Source organism: Echiichthys vipera (assembly GCF_963691815.1).
Source record: "Echiichthys vipera genome assembly, chromosome: 13".
Taxonomy (NCBI): domain Eukaryota; kingdom Metazoa; phylum Chordata; class Actinopteri; order Perciformes; family Trachinidae; genus Echiichthys; species Echiichthys vipera.
Window position 1 is genome coordinate 13,110,299 of NC_139838.1, and position 18,928 is coordinate 13,129,226.

The following is an 18,928-nucleotide window of genomic DNA, read 5'->3' on the forward strand; positions in this document are numbered from 1 at the left end:
GTATCACTTCCAGACAACACAGAGCTTCATTGACCATTGACCTGTGTGAACGCCAGACCTTGTTCTATACCTACATACGAGATTGAGGGAAAGACAGAGGAGGGAGAAAGTGAGCCCCGCAGTAACACAACATGCTAGGGGCCAGAGCCACACAGCTCTTAGTGAGTCTGAGGGTGAGTGTGTGAGGGGGGAGAGGAAATTAAACGTGTGGGGTTTTATTTAGAGAATCACCTTCTTTTCAATGAGGTAATCGCTCTTTCAGTTTGAATGGCACTCGGAGCATTACGCCTTTCCGGTGTCAGCTCACTGCGTACTTATTTGAGTAGTGGTCACAGTTTTAGGTGGCTTTGAATGCACCCTGTATTACTCAACACCAAAGCACTGGGGAAACAGTGTGGCTATTCACATATAAGTCTGTGTGTGTGTGTGTGTGTGTGTGTGTGTGTGTGTGTGTGTGTGTGTGTGTGTGTGTGTGTGTGTGTGTGTGTGTGTGTGTGTGTGTGTGTGTGTGTGTGTGTGTGTGTGTGTGTGTGTGTGTGTGTGTGTTTGTTTAAAAGTGACCACAAAACTAATGCTTATATGATGATGCATTCACATGAATTATATCAGTTGCCACCAGCTGGAAAGTGCATGCATCAGGAAAATATACATACATATACATACATATACATACATATACTATACATATACAGGTATATACTCACTATACAACCAATAGAATGTGGACTCCCCTGGTGTGATGTTGTTCATGGTTTGAGCTCAGACTTTTTAGTTCCAACTATGGGAAATCATAATGCCACAACTACCGCTGCAACTAATGCTTATTTTAATTATCCATTAATATGACTTGATTAATACAATTTTCTTGATTAATCAGTGCATTGTTTTGTCCATAAAATGTCAGAAATGACTGACAATAATGTCACAAGTTTCTAAAACCCAAGTTGACATGTTCAAATTGCTTGTTTTGTCTGGCTTACACTCCCCCACCCAAATATATCAACTGTAGTTTACTATTACATAAGAAAGAGGAGGAGCACATCATCACAATTTAGAAACTGGAACTAGGAAATGTTCGGCTTTTGTCCTTGATGACTAACTTACAACTATCGAAATAGTTGCCCATTAATTTTCTGTCGTGCCGATCACCTAACTGCACAAAGCCAGGTCCATAAAATCAGTTTTCAGAATTTGATGTGGGGAAAACTTGTCCAACACCTTTAGGATAAATTAGATTGTCGACTGTGAGCTAGTCCTCATCACCCAGCATCCGTACCAAACCTGGCTAATGTTCTTGTGGCTGAAAATCACAGTAATGTAATGTGCAATGTGCCCATATGCTCACCATGCAGTTGATATTACTGTAAGGAATAAGTCTGTAATCTGTCATGTCTGCATATATGCCTGCCATCTGTCTTGCTTGTTATCTTCTGGTGCAACCTGAGGATTCCCTTACAACCACATGACAGATGCACCCTTGGTTTTCAAATGTATCCATCTTAAAGTAAATGGGAAGAAGCAAAATAGAAGATGAAAAATTAACTCCGAACTGAAGACAGGATTGAAAAGAGTGCTTCAGGGGAGTTTAAAAAAAGGCCCTAATAAAACAGTAAAGGTCAAAGACAAGCATCTCATCGATTCAGGAAATGGTATCTGTGGAGCAGGGCTGTGTTTTCCTAACATCCCTGAAGGTTGAAGCTGGTGTGAAAAGGGCTAAGAGACAGTCAGAGAGGGGTCAGTTTACGCTGATGGAATGGTTTAAGAGCGAACGAGTGAGAGTAAAAGGAAATGGGGGGTGTAGCTGTTGTAAAATGTGTGTGTGTGTGTGTGTGTATGTGGGGGGGGGGGGACAGATTGCGAAGAAAGCATGGGGAGGGGAAGTGACTGAAGAGGTCAGAAAGAGGGTTTCCATTTCTTGATGACTTCACTCAGAGGAACACGTTTAATACCCCTGGGCACTTATCTAAGTGCAGAAGCAGACATGCTAATTATAAGATAGGGGGTGATGCATCGTGCATATGAAAGTGTGTGTGTGTGCGTGCGTGTGTGTGTGTGCAGGGGCAACAGGTAAAGCAGTCAAAGTGAGGCTAATTATTCACAGAATTATTAACCTGAGGGACCTTACACATTTACAGTTACATGTGAGTCTTAATAGGGACCTTTTATCAAGCTCCTTGCATGAACAGTTTCAGGCCAGGGAAAAGGGCATTAATTACAATGTATTAGCCAGGCTGGCTACCCTGCTGTTTACCGATTCATGCTCTATCATCTCATCTTTCAGTGAAGCATTTCAGATCAAGATATAGCCAAGGGAGACAGATTGAAAGTCTGCAAAACGTCGAGCCTAACCCCTGACCTGCCAAGAACCATGCTATACCTTTTTGGCTGAACCGCCAGTGCACCTAAACTCAATATGAGCAGCTGATTAGGTGATCGGAAGAAAGAGTAAAACAAAATAATATCATAAAAGGCGATCTGCTTTCACCTTTCCAGAGCAATAAATGTTCAGCAAGACAGGTCATTGAAAGCATATGTCAAAAACTGACATTACTGGTGAAAGTATCTTTTAATCATTTATCACATTTTTATCAAAATGTGAAAAATGACAAATTAATTAAAAAATAGAGATTTATGGAATGGAAAATACACCTATAAAGGGAATCATGTTAGAGGGCACTGTGGAAATGACCTCACTTCAGAAGGAAAACTTCGAGGACACCCAGTAATCACAACGATTTCTCTGTCCCTCCCTGCCTCGTAGGTCTCGCCTGGCACCCTCAGCTCTTCTCTCTCCCTCTCTTGTTCCTCTTATTCTCTCCTCCTTAAACCTCCCGCTCTCCCCACTGCTCATTGCTGGTGTGAATACTTTTATTGTGTGCTGCCAAGGCCTGACCAAGCAAGGCGTTTCTTTTTTCCTTTAAGTCCACTGGTACTGACATATACTCAAGTCTCTGTTATTCTTAATTAACATAACAGCAAATGTCTAGGCAGAAGAAGAGAAGAGAAACATGGGAGTGAGTGGGGACAGCAAAGGTAACTGGAAGTAAAAGTAAAGCTTCGGTTTCCATTCTATAGCACAGTACCTACATAGGCATAATTCATAGTCATTCTTTAAAAACAAAATCAGCATCTTATTTCGAGACAATGACCATGGATTTGTCTGCAAAATGACAGCTCTGTAAACCTGATAGTTAGACTAGGCGGCATCAGGCCCTGCCAAGATGGAGACAGCCGGAGCCACCCACTTTGAGCTTAACTTCCATATCTTAAACAGTCTATGGTAAGTATGGTTAGTTATTGAATTTTTGATTTGTAAAGGCTAAAATAAGACACCATACTCCAAACTCTTCATATATTGGTCTTATTAGAGCCCTATGCGTTTTGGCATTTGGTGATATCCAAAGCTCAACAGTCCTGATGTGCGTATCAATACAGTTGCAAAGCTTTGATTGGACAATCACTGTCAAGCTGCAGAGTTGAGCAGATGATCAATTGTTCAGTAGCTGGATAGGGTGGTGTTGTGCAGGATCAGGGATTGGATGCAGGACTTTTTAGGGCTCTAATGTATTGGGTTCGGCTTGATCTGTGTTATGTCTTGTGTTTCTGTGCCATGTCTCAGAGTAGCTGTTACCTCTCTCCCTTCACTGGGTGGGCGGCTTTACTTCTGCCAGAATGGGGCCTCTGAAATGTGCAGTAGATACACAGGCCAGAGAACACACTGACAAAAGTGAGACAAAGAAAAGAGCTCAAAATATGCCACAGCACAAATGAATCATGATTTTCCTCATAAAGAGTTTCACAGTGGGCTTTTTCACAACGTGGCTTCGTTATTTCCTGACTGTGTGTCAAAATATTCATGGTGGCAGTTCATCCAAAGGCAAAGCTGGCTGTGGCGAGGAGTCAAACCCATGTGGAGTGTGTGCATGGGTCTATTTACGATTCAGTGCTCTGAAGGTGAGAAATGTTCTGGGGCGCTTAAATAAGGCAACTAAACCCGGAACAATCGCACATCATCAGTTGTTCCATTCTTTTTTGCCAGGACTGGAAAAAATCCCAAGTTGCACGTAGTTGGGGCTATCTTCCAGAAGGGAAAAGCCCAGAAAAGTCCTTGCATAGCCTGTTTCTATCAAAGGATTCCACAGTTTGACACTCCACTAAAAAAACAAGCTAATACAGATCACATTGTCAAAGGCTGCCACTGGATGGAGGGAGATGGAAACTTGTGTCAAGGGATGGGGAGAAGAGGAAGAAAAAGACAAAAGTGCCTTATTGACCGTAAAACGAAATTGAAGCAACAGAAGGAGAAGAGTAACCAGGAAGCCATGAAGGAGATGTGAAGTCATTACGATGGGTAAAAAGAAAGACTGCGAGATGGAGAAGAAAAAATGAAAGAAAGTAAAAGCTTTAGCTCTTGATCTCCCTGTTGACCCACTTCAGATGCGTACCCCGCCAATCATCCCACATGCTCCTTCCGCTAGCAGCCAGAACAGCTTCACACGTACATGCACGTGTCGTGCACGCACAAACACACATATCAGTTGGCAGCAAAACAGAGAAGGGGGCCTATTTTTCTGTCCGAAATGGAGGGAAGGGGAGAAAAAGAGAGGTAGAAGGGAGATTATAATTTAATAAGGGGCAGGAAATCTTCGTCAAATCCCCCTGAAGGAGCTGAAATGTCTCCGTGCTGGAGGCTACTGGACTATCAACTGACTGGGCTCCATCTGAATGGGGTTCTCTGGCACAGGCAGCAGGGCGGATGACCAAAAAATCTGAAATAGTCCAGGACGAGGAGTAAAGGCATGCGCCTAAATAAAATATTGAACTGGGAATCTGTAAATCCATAGTATCAGCTGCGTAAGTTCTGTCTTCCACAGTAAAACATTTTGTGATTAACATGTCAGTGAATGAGTCTCAATGCCAAAACTTTCAAGGAGTACTTCTCCTCAGTTTGTCTTCCCTCTATTGCTGATTTATGTAACACAATTCATTTTATGTCTTGTTTATGGTTGTATTGGGTTTGAAATATTTCAATACTGGGGGATATATTGTATTTACATATCCAGCCATACAATAAGTTTGCCAAAATGATGACTTATAAATAAATATGTGTGTTCATGTTAACAAGACCTAACTAAGCATTTGATGCCAGCTTTCAGAATTTGAAAGTTTTCAATACAGACACATTTTGGTTTGTACTAAAGACCTAATTTTTAAACACTAAACACCTGTTTTTATGAGGAAAACTTTTTGACAAACAGGAATATAAATAATAAAAGGGGGAGTTAGTATAAGTAGCAATAGCCACCGAACCTTTGCGATAAAACCATTGCAGTGTTGATCAGTGACATAAGATAAAGTCTGAAAACACACTCAGCAACATCTATTTGAAGTTTGTTAACATTAGCCACCATAAGCAACCAGTCATACCAGACCCGGAAAGGCCCAAAGTGCATTGCAAAAAAACAAAATAAATCAACAACAGGAAATAAAACAGCTAGAAAATAAATAATTCAATGTTATATATAGGAAAAATACTAGTAAAAAACAAGTGACTTATGTTAGTAATTTTACAAAACAACATAGAACAAGTGTGGGAAATATTAAATAACAGTAAAAGTGACAATAAATGATAAAAAATAAAACAGTAAAAACAAAAGTGGTTGTCTGATATGTGTTAGGAGTTTGTTCCAATAAATAAATAAATACACACCAGGGAAATTACTCAGAAAATAACAAGAAAAGATTTCAGAAGCAGCAGTTATTCAGGCCAATGGGAAGCCTGAAGCTTCCTCTTGACAGACAGTCTACAATACAAGAGATTGACTAAATGCAATGTGGGCTTTAAAAAGCTACTATGAGGAAATGAGCCAGCAAGTGAATTGTTGTTGCTTAAGGACTCAGACAGCGTGACGCAGGGCCATCAGAGGATGAGGATGTGGGATGGGATCATGCTGTAAGCTCCATTTCAATTATGTTGCTGTTTTCCAATAGTATGTGGAGGCAGGGGTTAGTGCAGTGTGTGTATTTGCACTTGGGAATCTTTATATAACACCAAACATAGTTGAGGATATCAGGTCACAGTGCACGCCCCTCCATCACTCTTTCTACCTGCTCTCGAGGGCAGAAGGAAATTTGCTGAATCCCTCTCTGCTCAGGAATCACTTGTCCCCCCTTTCCACCTCGTAATATGTTTTTAAATGGAAATTCATTGGATGGTTTGAATCCAAGTTGAGGACCACTAACTGTTTATTGGCCTCTGCATGATTGATCACTCACTTAAAAAGCAGCTGACCCCAACAAGGTGTTTCAGTCTCCAGAGCTAACCAGTTGAAGAGCCAACAGAGAACCTCAAACACACACACACACACACACACACACACACACACACACACACACACACACACACACACACACACACACACACACACACACATGCATATAAACCAGGCCACCAGCATATAATGCATAGCCCCGTCTGACTGTGGTCACAGCCGAAGCCCACCCCACCCATCAGGATCAATGCCAGTCTTTATTAGCTGCTGGCTAAGAGCACTGGCTGTGTAAGAGGACCCAGCCAGTTCCGGCCTCACACCTCCCCAAATCCATCGCTTGGCTGTATAAACATAGCTGCTGCATGAGTGTGTTTGTGTGTGTGTGTGTGTGTGTGTGTGTGTGTGTGTGTGTGTGTGTGTGTGTGTGTGTGTGTGTACAATTCTGTCTATATAGTTGTAAAGATGGTTTAAGTTGTAAGATTCAGAGTAACAAAAAAAGAGCCACCAACACAGACTGCTGTACAGGACAGGAAACAAATCCTTGATGTCTAGTCATCCCTCACATATAATGCCATCATCTTTAAATCATTTCAAACAATTTCTTGCACGGTTTGCTGGAACAGTAGTGCAGTGTCAGTGGAGCAAGCATGTGATAAGTGAGATTTTTACGGTGGCCACGTCTCTGCAGTCATAATCAGTCTGCTTTTCTAGTATGAAACACATAAAAGAAGCTATGTGGCTGCTGACGTGCACCCACGGGGCGATGTAAAAACTGTGAGAAAAACTGAGTTAATATGTCCCGTTGGAGTGCTGTACAGTGGCCCCAAGCCAAGCCTTATGACGGCTATAAGAGCCACCAGAGAGCAGCACAGGTCATTAGGAGCACTGGAAGTGTGAGATAATAGGGAGGGGAGGATGACAAGCGGAGGGCAGGGAAAATGCATGTTAATGGACGTCTGATTTAGAGTCTGTATCAATGTGTGATTTGTGTGCCTGCAATTCGTACACAGTGTACATTGAACCACACGTGTTTATAAGCAGCAACAGCATAAGTATAATCCCTTAAGCGCACGTATGACAGTATATCAATTCCACTGTATTGATCTGCTAAAGAAAATATATAAATTGAATAATTCCAGGTTTCACATGTTTAATGAGAGACCCAGCCTGAGGACATCTGCAGCCCAATTTTAAATCACAGATTATCTCCTTTGAGTAATCAAAATATATCTTTTTTTACGACAAGCATTTCAGTAACGCTGCCATTGGGATTGCCATTGCTTCTTACCCTTTAACTTCCACAATTTCTGAGTCGGTCCACCTATATTACAACAATTACATTCATTTGAATCATTATGTTCTTGTGATGAATTACAGTTAGAGTTTTCAAGACTGTACTCGTTGTTAGACTACCAGACTGCTTTGAAGGTAAGGAGACACATTATGTCGCAGCTGTATACTCTGCCATGTATGGTACCTGGATTATTTTTTACAATATGGTGTTCTGTTTTAAAATGTCTACAATGACCGAAAATATTTCTTCTGTCAATACATATATTACATGGTTAAATTAATGTAGCTTTTCGTAGTACTAGAGTTCCATAGATGCTTCCACTTAGCTCAAAAAACAATTTGTTCCTGCTGAAGACTTAAATCTTTGAAAACAGGTCACATATACTGTACATTCTTTACATTTTTTTTAAAAAAAGGTTCCAAAATGTTTTTAAAAAGCTGGACACTAGTTTTAACCAAACATTACTCAAAGTGGAGTAAACTGTGCATCTGTTGGGGACTATTTTCAGTTGCGGATTACTACACATTTAGTATACTAGTGAGTCTTTATGACAGCAAAACGGTGTATGTGGGATCCTACACCCCTACTTCAGGCACCCTTGCCCGGACCAAAACATCTGACCATTATTTTGATCTCCACTACACACCTGTAAAGTTTGTGAATGAATAACCCTAACCCACTATCATGGTGACAGACAGACAGACATACTGTATAAACACATGGCAATAATACTCAAAACAGCCTCTGTCACAGTAGGTGTCTCCAGGAACATACACTGGAGACTCAGAGAATTAGAGAACAATTGATAAATACTTGATTTATTCGGAAAAACTGATATTTTCTATTGTACAGGATTTGATGGAATACCCGCTGTATTAGCGCAACCCATGAATACTAAAAATGCCATGAGTATCTGCCTCGTAGAAATAACATACATTTTCTTTGTGTAAAAACACCATGTTGTGCAGGTCAGTCAGTTAGAAACAGGCCGACGTGTAAACTTGGCAATATCATGACAAAAAACTTCCAAAAGAAAATGTGAAATCATATATGGAATATTTATAGTCATTAGCTGAGATCTTCCTGATTTTAGACAGAGAACAAATTGGGGCGTGCTGCTTGCTAATTTGCTTGTGATCCAGTACGGCTCTACAGGCGTGTTTGTTAAATATCAAGGAAGGAAAAGGAGACAGGAACATGTTGGTTTGCCAAAAGCACTGCGTCTTGTTTCAATAATCACACTTTACACACTGAAAAGGAGGAAACAAAAAAAAAGTGGCTGAATGAGATGCTGCAGATCTGCAGCTGGGCCAAGAAAACAGAGACCAGCGCCAATATAATGGCCTCACTGTTTCACAAACAAAGGCAGCTATACAACTGACATTGGCGAAAACAGGCCATAATAAAATTTGCTTGCTTGTTTTTAACACAGAATATATGTTATATGGTGTAAAGTAACAAGCAGCCGTAGCAACTGTCTTGGCTGTCCCTCTCATATGTCTCATATCACTTATCACATAAGTACTGTAGCCTGTTTTCAGAAACTGTGCCTTTAAATAAGCCATCAGGACTTGTTGTGATGTCACAACTATACTATATGTAAGTGCTGCTACAGAGCTGCTACGGTCATTCCCCAGCTGCAATGAAGATGCAGAGTCACCAAGTGTGCAGATGCTGAAGACCCAGAAACACTGACCGTTCAGAGCGGACTGGGCTTTTTCAGGAGGGGGTGCTTAAAGAGACAGGGGCTAAAATGGAGCGTTTCAGAGAGAGAATGAATACACGTATTTTCAGACAGACATGAGAAAAATACAATTAAAATTAAAAGTATTCCGGTTTTCTACAAAAGCATGATTTAAAGCAGTAATTATATTATAGTTTGTACATTAAAGCTTGTAAACATGCTTTAGTAGAAACCCAGAATACTTTCAATCATAAAATTATTGAACCCTGAAAATGGCCATAATATGGGACCTTTAAACCAAACCCAGGTGAATGAGAGACTGAGGACAGAGTGTAGTTATTGGACAGTGGAGTGTGGGAGGTGAGATGGAGAAAAAAAGAAGAGGAACAAATCATTCCAAGCTTGGAGCATGACAAGCGAAGCGTGCTTCTAAGATACAGGAGTTAACTATATTTCCTCCCTAAAAACTTATCTCTCTATCACTCTACGACACTGTATCTCCCTCTGACCTTCCCTCCCGTCCTGTCAACACCCCTCCGCTCTCTTGACACTAATCGCGGTCGGGGTGACTCCCTGTTCAGTTCCCTTGTGTATGATTGATTTCATTGGGACTCCTTTCCATATTAAAACCAGATCTCCTCATTCCCTGTCTCTTATCTCCATAGCGCAGTCATCAGGAGGTGATCAGAGACACACAATGGAATGTTCCAGTTGCCACGAGACAAGATATAACAACGACGATCAAAGGCGGCGGGAGTCGACATGGTCAGTCTGGGACAGTTTAGGGGGACCAAAAGCTGGCTGCATATCAAAACTGCAAACTTATATAATCTGAATATGACCTCTAAGTTGTGTGAAATGCCTGCGTGCTATATGAGAGACTGTATATCCTAAGTATGATTCAAACAAGTGAAAATGAATTATTTGCACATCTGTTACTGCTGTAAACATTTTAAAATCAAGAGAAATTTATGGTTAATGGGCTGTAAAGTGTCTGGTCTGCTCCCCACAATGTTAATTTTGAGCGCTGTTCATCAGGAAGGAGAAAAAAAAGAGCTTTTAATGACAACAATCATTCAGATAATTGTGTAGTGTTGAATGAACTCCATTTCCTTGTTCACCTGCCTCATGAGATTCCTGTAGTGCTGCCAGGAGCCAATTAAACAGCACATTCAACCTTTGCGAGGCTAGACGCAATAATAACCTTCTCATTATGCATTATGTTGCAAATGGCTGAAATCAAGTGGAACTCTTTAGAATTATTTTTCTGTTTTTGAATGGTGGGATCTGTGCTCGGGACTTTAATCAGATCATATCAGTATATCTAGCATGACGGAGCAGCAGTTTGGGAAGTTATGATAAGACGATCAGATCAGTCTGCATGCATCTAATGGTTCATTAAGGGCTGATTCTCAAGATCTGATATGTGTTTATCTCCAACCTGGCAGTCAGAAGAAGGGGACATTCTTCAGTCTGGAGATAGTTTAGATTGATGGGCCCTTGCTTAGATAATCACCAGACCAAAGGAGGGCTGAAGCAACTTCTTTGTCTCCACTTGGCAGCTGGAGGGGATGGGAGGATTGGTGGGTGGAATATGAGAGTTGGAGAGGAATAAAACTTACACCACAGACATGAGAATAAGACACATCCTTGGACACCAGAGGAGCTGTGGGGGAGGATGGAGCGACGCTGAAAGGCGGCAGAGGCAGGGCCTCCTTAAACTAGAGCAAATAAATCAAAATAGACTCATGGACTTGTGCTGTTGTCTTTGCAAGCACACGGTGCACAAGTTCTTCAAAGAAATAGTTTGGACCTTTGAAACATCTGGTTGATGCAGCTGTTGTGCTGAAAAGTCCCATATTGTGATGTCATGACTGTATCGTCAGAAAGTGCTGCTACAGTTCCATTACAGTCACTTCAAGGCTGCAATGATGGTGCAGAGACAGTGAAAGCACAGATACCTAAGACCTGGAATGCTGATCAATCAGAGCAGACAGCGCTTTTTTGGGAGGGCGGCTTAAAAAGACAGGCGCTAAAACAAGTATAAACCTGAACGTTTGCATAACATGTCCCCTTTAAAGCTGCTGTAGACACTATTTTTTATACCAATAATAGTTTGTTTAGTTCTAAGTGGTGAACTGAAAATGTATTCAACTCTGGAGTTGATGATTTTTTATCTTATTGTTTTGGTTTTTCAGCGTGAAGCAGGCAGCAAAAAATGCTATCTGTAAACTACATGCTCAGCACAGACAGACACAGTTAGTGACTAGCTGATGATTGTAGTAGAGCAGCTAAACAGCCAGATATGTTCCTCAGGAGGGGGTTGACAAAAAACAGAGCTAAAAGGAGAGTGGATACTGGACTTAAATTCACCAGGCGCCAGAAACAAAACTCCAAATGAAGCCAAAAAATCTTAAAGTGCATTCATTGTAACACAAGAAAACTTCTGTACAGGGTGACACGTAAAAGGTCCACTATGGAACATTAATAAAGAGAAAAGGTAACCTCCATGAAGTCATATTCAGTTCTTCCAGGGAACTAAATCTCTCCAAGGGTGGGAGTCTTTTCTGTGTTATTACTCCAAACAAACCTAAATGACCGACTCGCCAAAATAAGGAATGACAGGGATGAAGAGGAGATTTGAGGGAGAAGTGGGTGTTGAGTGACCTCTCTCACCAAGTTTATTTACAAGTTGTCAGTTGGCAAATGAGTGCAAAGTGGAGCGAGGGGGCACCGGGCCAAGTGTGGTCGGAAAACAGCACGGGTTGGGAACACTGACTCAGATAAGGTTGTGATCTCGTCCATCCAAGGCAGATGCCTCCAATCTACGTGCAAATGCGCGAGTGAGATCATCGATGAGAAAATGTGTCATTTCCTCTGGGATACACCCTTGTTAATGATCCGTCACATTTTACACACAGCAGACTTTATGTCCTGTTAAACACCTGATACTTCAACAGCTACAGAATACAGTCAGTTCATCTGTGATTTGTCTGAGGCTTTCTCGAGGCAGCCTTTTCATATTATTCTGAAATAAAAGGTACAGACAGTGTGCCATTTTAACTGTCGCAGCAAAAGATAATATCTGCAGACTGATTCAGGGACTTGAACGCCTTCCACTGAACCCAGCAAAATCCAGACTGACTTATAACAAATGGCTCGGCAGCAGCTTGATGGCCAGAATGGGAGAAACAGTACAGGGACAGAACGAAAGAGACAGAGAGAGAGAGAGGGGCAAAGCTGTTTGAGTTCCCCGGGTGACACAGAGCAGGCCGTTGCAGGGAACCTCAGCTTCTTCATTCACTGTGGTCTGAGAACATAAAAAGCACCACACACCGTTTGATCTCCAGACTTGAATACATCTCTCAGCTTCATAAAAAATAACACAGCTTTGGAAACCATATTCCCCAATTATTCCCCCATTACCTCCCACTCCCTCTTTCTACCTCTCTCCTTCCTTCCCTCCAATCCTCCCACATTAGCGATTCTGTCTTTGATATGAAAGTGGGATGAAGATTAAAGTCTCGGAAAGGGGGAAGAAGTCGTGCGGTATAGGGCAGCTCGGCACATTGCCACAGCTTTGGATGGGGCTTGATCCACAGAGTTATTCACCCTCTGTCTGCCCACCGTTACCTCTGTTCTGGTGACCGAAGATGGCTGGGAAATGAAGGAGGGTTTTTGTTTCCTCTCATCCAAGCTGACATACTCGACACTTACGCGACATACTCCATTATCTAGTCACACCTCACAGTCTAACATCTCCGGAAGGATTTAAAAGTCTGGAAGGCATGTGAGCCTACAGCACTGTAAAAGCAAGCAATGGCTAAGCTTCCCTTTGAACCTCCAGCCTGCTCTCCAGTTTTTACATTTATCAACTGGCATCTGTCCATCAGAATACACTGTGACCCCCCCCATGACCTTGGAAATGTCACCAATTATGAAGCAGTTGGAAAGGTCAGAGGGTCAAATCCCATGCCAGTCATTTTTTAAGGATCATGTTTGTTACCCTTGTCACTCAGCTGGTCTAGAGAGAATGGCATTTACATTAGGATCTGCCTGCCTACCTGTATTACATATTTTAGAGTAGTTTTGTGTAACCATGAAGGAGACTGTGACGCATTCATGACTCAGTTGTATTTGACAATACAAGTAGCAACGATCCAATCATCATCCTTCATCTTCATTGAGTCTGTTCAGGTTGCAAGATGGCAAGTTTAAAACGTCACAATTTTGTTTTGAATAAAGGTTGTATTTTTGACCTTAATGAGAGTCACTCCTTACAGCTGACACACAGAAACATACATGAACTTAATGGCTGTTCATTGTGGTAGAAAATCTGTTGATTTTTTATTTCTTCATACAGTAAGCAAATGTTTAGTTTTCTTTCCTTTTTTTACGATAGTTTTCCTCAATGCCAGAGCTGGAGATTTCAGAAGGGCTTACAGAAAACCCTTACAAATTAAGAAAAGATTCTAAACTGCAACACATTTTCAGCCGTTTCTCATACATAACAATAGAGGGTGATTTTCCAAAAGTAATGGAAATCCCAAGTTAGTGTAATGATTCTATTCAATGCTGGTTTATAATTTGGTGAAAAAACATTTTGCTAGCTTGAAAATAGGCAGAATTTCTAAAACCACTGCCTTTCAAACAAGTATATCTGCACTTGAACAAGAATATAAGAGTCTACAGTACAGACAGATGATGGCAGTGCTAGATAGATAGATGGACCCCCAAACTTATTATTACTCAGACATCCTGAGGGGGACATGGATGTGTATTGAGACCTTTCATAGATGTCAAAAGGTTGATGCTAGAATTGGATTTCCAGAGAAACGGTTGAAGGTGACCCTTCTGTGACTGGTAGATCCGTTGCTTAAGTTTTAATGTTAGGGTAAGAATATAAAGGTAAGCCAATCTTGTCTTTGCCCCTCCTTCTGGACCACAGCATATGTGCATGGCATAGTCTGTTCGAGCGGGAAGCGCAGAGAGGTTTTTTAAAAATTTGGAGCATTAATAAATTCCCCACTACAATTTCGCACCAATCTAATGACCGACATTGTCATAACTAGTGCCATGTCGCTAGCATGGCTTAAAAGGCAGATTGTCTGACAACACTGGCTTCAATCAAATTATGTGATCAAAGAATCTTCTTCAAAACAAGTAGAATTGCACATGAAAATTGTCTCACTCAATTAGATATTTAGGAGAACAAATAATAGCATGCATATTTTGCAATAAAAAATACCCGGTCCCACTGAAACTTACTCCTCAGTTGCAAATGAGACTTGGGAACATCATTTGTGATAACTACTGCCATCACTGACTTCAAAGAAAAAAACAAGGGAGCAACAGGGGGAGTGTTTGCATCAGTGGAAACCCTCAACCAATCCTCTAATACTACCAGGACCATTTCCATATCACATTCTGGCTTCTTATCCCCATTGACCTCATAAAACCTTTGTATCACAGTCTTCGAAAAAACTGTGTTTTTAGCCTGAAAGCCATGCATTAAAAAAAAATAATAATTTAATTGGCTAAAAAAAAAGCTTTCACACAGCCAGAGGACACGTTACTCAAAGTGCTTTGAACTTCAAGTATGTAAATGCTCATTCAATTATTGATGTTTTTGTCCTACAGTGACAATATGACATCTAAATGACATGCGGTTTTCACAGCATGCATACACACTGTCCTTTTCTCTCAAAGATTCTGCAGCACATGGGCTATGTGAAACAGGGATAGAGAAGGAGAATGGGTTCAGGTTGTTGACTCTGCTAGAGCAATTATCTTGTTCCTCAAACCTGCCATTTAATGGAAATCCTAGGCGTTAGCCAAACTAGGTACGCCTGCCTCTAGATATGAACCTTCCAACTGATCCACGCCCCCTTCTCCCCCTCTCTCATTCCACCAAATATTTTCATAGGACTTGTGACTTCAGTTCCTGGCTATTAGTTCCACAGGTGTGGACAGACAAACTCCATTAAAACACCCGGGACATTCCACCACTGCACTTGCCATGGGCCTAATACATGTCGTACTTTCTCTCCCTCTGTCTCATCATACACTTCATCATTTGAATGTATTTCCTATACCCAGCCATTCCGCCGTTCCCCTGAATGTAATCAATCAACAGATTCCATAATTATATTAATTTAATAGTTACTCACTTGGGTTTCTCTGCGTATGAATGTGTGTGTGAATGTGTTTATTGCTACAGTAGCTAGAAATATGCAAACAGCCTTCTTGACTGCGAGCTGTTGTTGTTTTAAGCCACTTGGAGGTCTCTGTATCACTCCAACTCAAACTGGCACGGGATACAAACTGCAACCAGATGGAGGACTTCTGCCATTGTTTTCCAGTTGAGCAACACCAGGCTAGAGGGCAATGCAGAAAAGAGGGAGGTGGATGAAAGCATCATCGACCAAATCTAAGATCTATGCTTTGAGGGCAATTGATTGTCTTTGTCTTTCTGTGTGTTGTCCCCTCTCTACTCTCCCCTTAGAAATGAGAAACAACAAACACCTTTCTCTCATTTTCCCTCTTGAAGTGTGAGATTGTTCTAGAACATCACTGAAAGAAAATGTGTAAATGAAAGCCATCAAACAGAGATATGATGGTCTGTCCAGAGCCAAAGGTATGGCTGCCTGCAGCCCACAAACGACCCCGAGATGACTCAAAGTCCACGTATGTAAATTGCCCACAAAACCTCTCCTTCCTTTCAAATCACTCATCTGCTGCTGAGAAAGCATAACCCTGGGCCCCGTCTGACGCGTCTCTTTAGCGCAACGCTGTATGGTTTGGAAGCCAGCGTGTTTACTTAGGTTTGGAGAGGTAGGAGTGAAAACCCCAATACTTTTTTTTATGCAAAACAAAACAAGATGGGGACAGGAGACATCAACTCATGCTCAAACCATGAGTTTATAAAAACTTTACACGTGTTGGAAGTAGTGTGTGTTGAGAGTGATGTCTGTGGTAGGTTGGTATAAAAGAGAACAAGCTCTGTAAAAATTTTCTGAGGTCTGGGCCTCAGGACATTTGTGAAGGTGGGTGTGCGTATGTGCATGTATACACATACACCTATATATATGGTGTATGAAGTTCACCAAAATTACAATTACACATTATGTGTAGTGATTTTAAGCTATGTAGACTAATGTGGTGGTATATTGCTGTGAACGTCACAAATACAATGATATTCTAGTACAGTCAGTCATTGATGTTTACACTATTCATCACTGCTATGCTCTCCCCTAATTTATATTGCCTTGAGATGTCCATGTCTTCTACTGTTGTCATACCTGTTCTCTCTGTCCTATATGCATGGTGGTTACAGTATTTTATATCGTATTGTATCATATTGTTTATTCATTAACATTGAATTAGAGTGGAGGCAAATGAAACCAATAACATCTGCATGGTTAGAGACCACGAAAGGGCAAGTAAAAAAAATGTCTTTTATAATTTGTCTGAAGATGTGTGAGGATTTGTGTGCTTCAGAGGCTCAATGGAAAAAAAAAGAAAAAGGATCAGGACACACAAAACAGAGCAGCGTTTATCCGACATCTCAATCACTGCTCCATATTTGACTGACTGCAATGCTAACAGCAGGATCGCATGGAATGAGAGAGCTGTGTTTAGACGGCTTTTCATAGCCCTTTAGCTGAGAACAGTGCAAATAGACATAATGCCCAAATAACAGTCGGCGGAATGCAACGCTGCAAATGCTGGTTGTTGGCCTTGGATGGAGATTTAAGGTTGTGAGGGAGACAGAAAACTCCCCCCCCCCCCGTACACACACACACACACACACACACACACAGACACAAACACACGCACTTTTTTGTTGCCTGTCGGCCTGGTCTGTCACGTCTTCGTAGGAGGTTGTTATTTGAGGGTAGTCTAGGGTCTCATTGGGAAGGGTGGGAGTGTGAGGGGTAAGTGAGCCAAACCACAGTAACATCTAGGTGACGGGTGATACATGAGGTATTAGCACTAGCAAAAGGTGGCAATGTGCATCACAGGGGTCAAACATCCCATGAATTGTTTCCAGGCAACAAGTTGCCAACATGGGATCAGTATTTGGGAAATGTCACTGTCTCCAAGCCTACAGATGTGACCGATGGGAAATATCACAACTTTAGCTGAGGCAATAACTTAACTGATTACTGATCAGACTGGCAGGACCTTCCTGCTGTCATGAAATAATTTTCCCAGACTGGAGGACTTGCCTCCCTTTCCATACCCCCAGATAGATATGAAAAAGATTACAGACTTAAAAACAAACATTGTCTGACTTTCTTCCCCTGTATTTTCTTTCTACTACACCTCACCATGAGCCTGCCCATGTCATACCTTTCCTTTTCCTCTGTCTCCTCTGGACAATGTATAATAATGGGTGCAGTTTTTATTGGAATTACTTAAATGGCCCTTAAAATGCTGTTTGAATGATGGGTGCTGGTGTCTGTACTCTGACTGTGTATGTTATGTGTTTGCGCTTGAGTGTGTGCCGACTCCAGGCCCTGTTTCCATCAGCGATGCCAAATTTCTTTCACCCACCTAACCAAGCCCCCCATCCCCACTTCTTGATGTTCACCACATCTCCCACAGTGGTAACACTAATTTTTGCTTATGTGCGGGGTTTTTTCTTCTCCCTCCTTCTTCATCCACACCATGGGGAAAAACACAATTGCCCTCTCACACTCATAAGGCAATGGCTACAATTTGCTTATCGCACAAGCACAGATGTGAAAATAAATGGAGTCTAGACTGACAGTGGAGACAAAACCTTTCCATATGGGTTTAAAAGTGGGTTTCCCAAAGCATCATAAGTCAACAGAAGAACAAAGATGTTTTTTGTCTAACACACTTTGGAGAAAGCGGTACATTTCTGGCCAGTCTTAATTTCTATATCTGTAGATCAGATGGTTTTCTCAGCCAACAAATGTCACCATCCATTCCTTTGTCTGCCTGTCTGCATCTCTGCATATGCTCCCACCCACCTTGGACACTTTACATTACTGTCTGAGCTCCCCTCTTGTTGCAGAAAAATGCAGTGAGTGATTACAGACACATTCCAGACGCCCTCTATGGAGTGAATGATAGCCAGTGAAGAAACGGACAGAGAAGGTGCAAGGAGGACATAGGATGAAGTGCAGCTGAGGTTACAGATGAGGCATTACAACACCCCTTCCTCCAAGGAGCTTCCTGGAGAGAGGAGGCACAAACGGTTCAACTCCTGCACAGAGAGCAGGGCTTATATGTGTTTTGCAGGCGCTGGATGAGGACAACGCCGCTGCTATGGCATCTTGTGACAATAGACAGAAAAGACCTGTAGGCAGTATCTTAGCAAAATGCCACAACTGCTCAAGGACACAAAAATAGACGGGATCAAAATGTGACAGACTGAATTGAATCCACAGCAGCCAAGACTGTGAATATGCTATTGTGTCTGGCAGGGCTGAGAACTATTTGGACAATTTTTTGACCCTGGCAGCATTACAGCTAATGCTTTCCTTTCCCCCCCTCGTCTCTGAATAATCGCATTGGGAGCAGTGTAAAGGGTAGGGATGAAGCGGGAGGAGTGTCACAAGGAGGAGATTTGCAGATTAATCGATGCAGTTTCCATGCGGCTTATTTCTTATAATTGTTCTCTCATTTATTTGAACCTGTATAACT

At 41.7% G+C, this 18,928-nt stretch overlaps 1 protein-coding gene across 1 annotated transcript in view; it reads right to left on the minus strand.

The window, feature by feature from the left end:
• col8a2 (collagen, type VIII, alpha 2) overlaps positions 1 to 18,928 on the minus strand; it is a 46,832-nt gene that overhangs the window by 16,477 nt on the left and 11,427 nt on the right. The gene's annotated exons all lie outside the window — the stretch shown is intronic.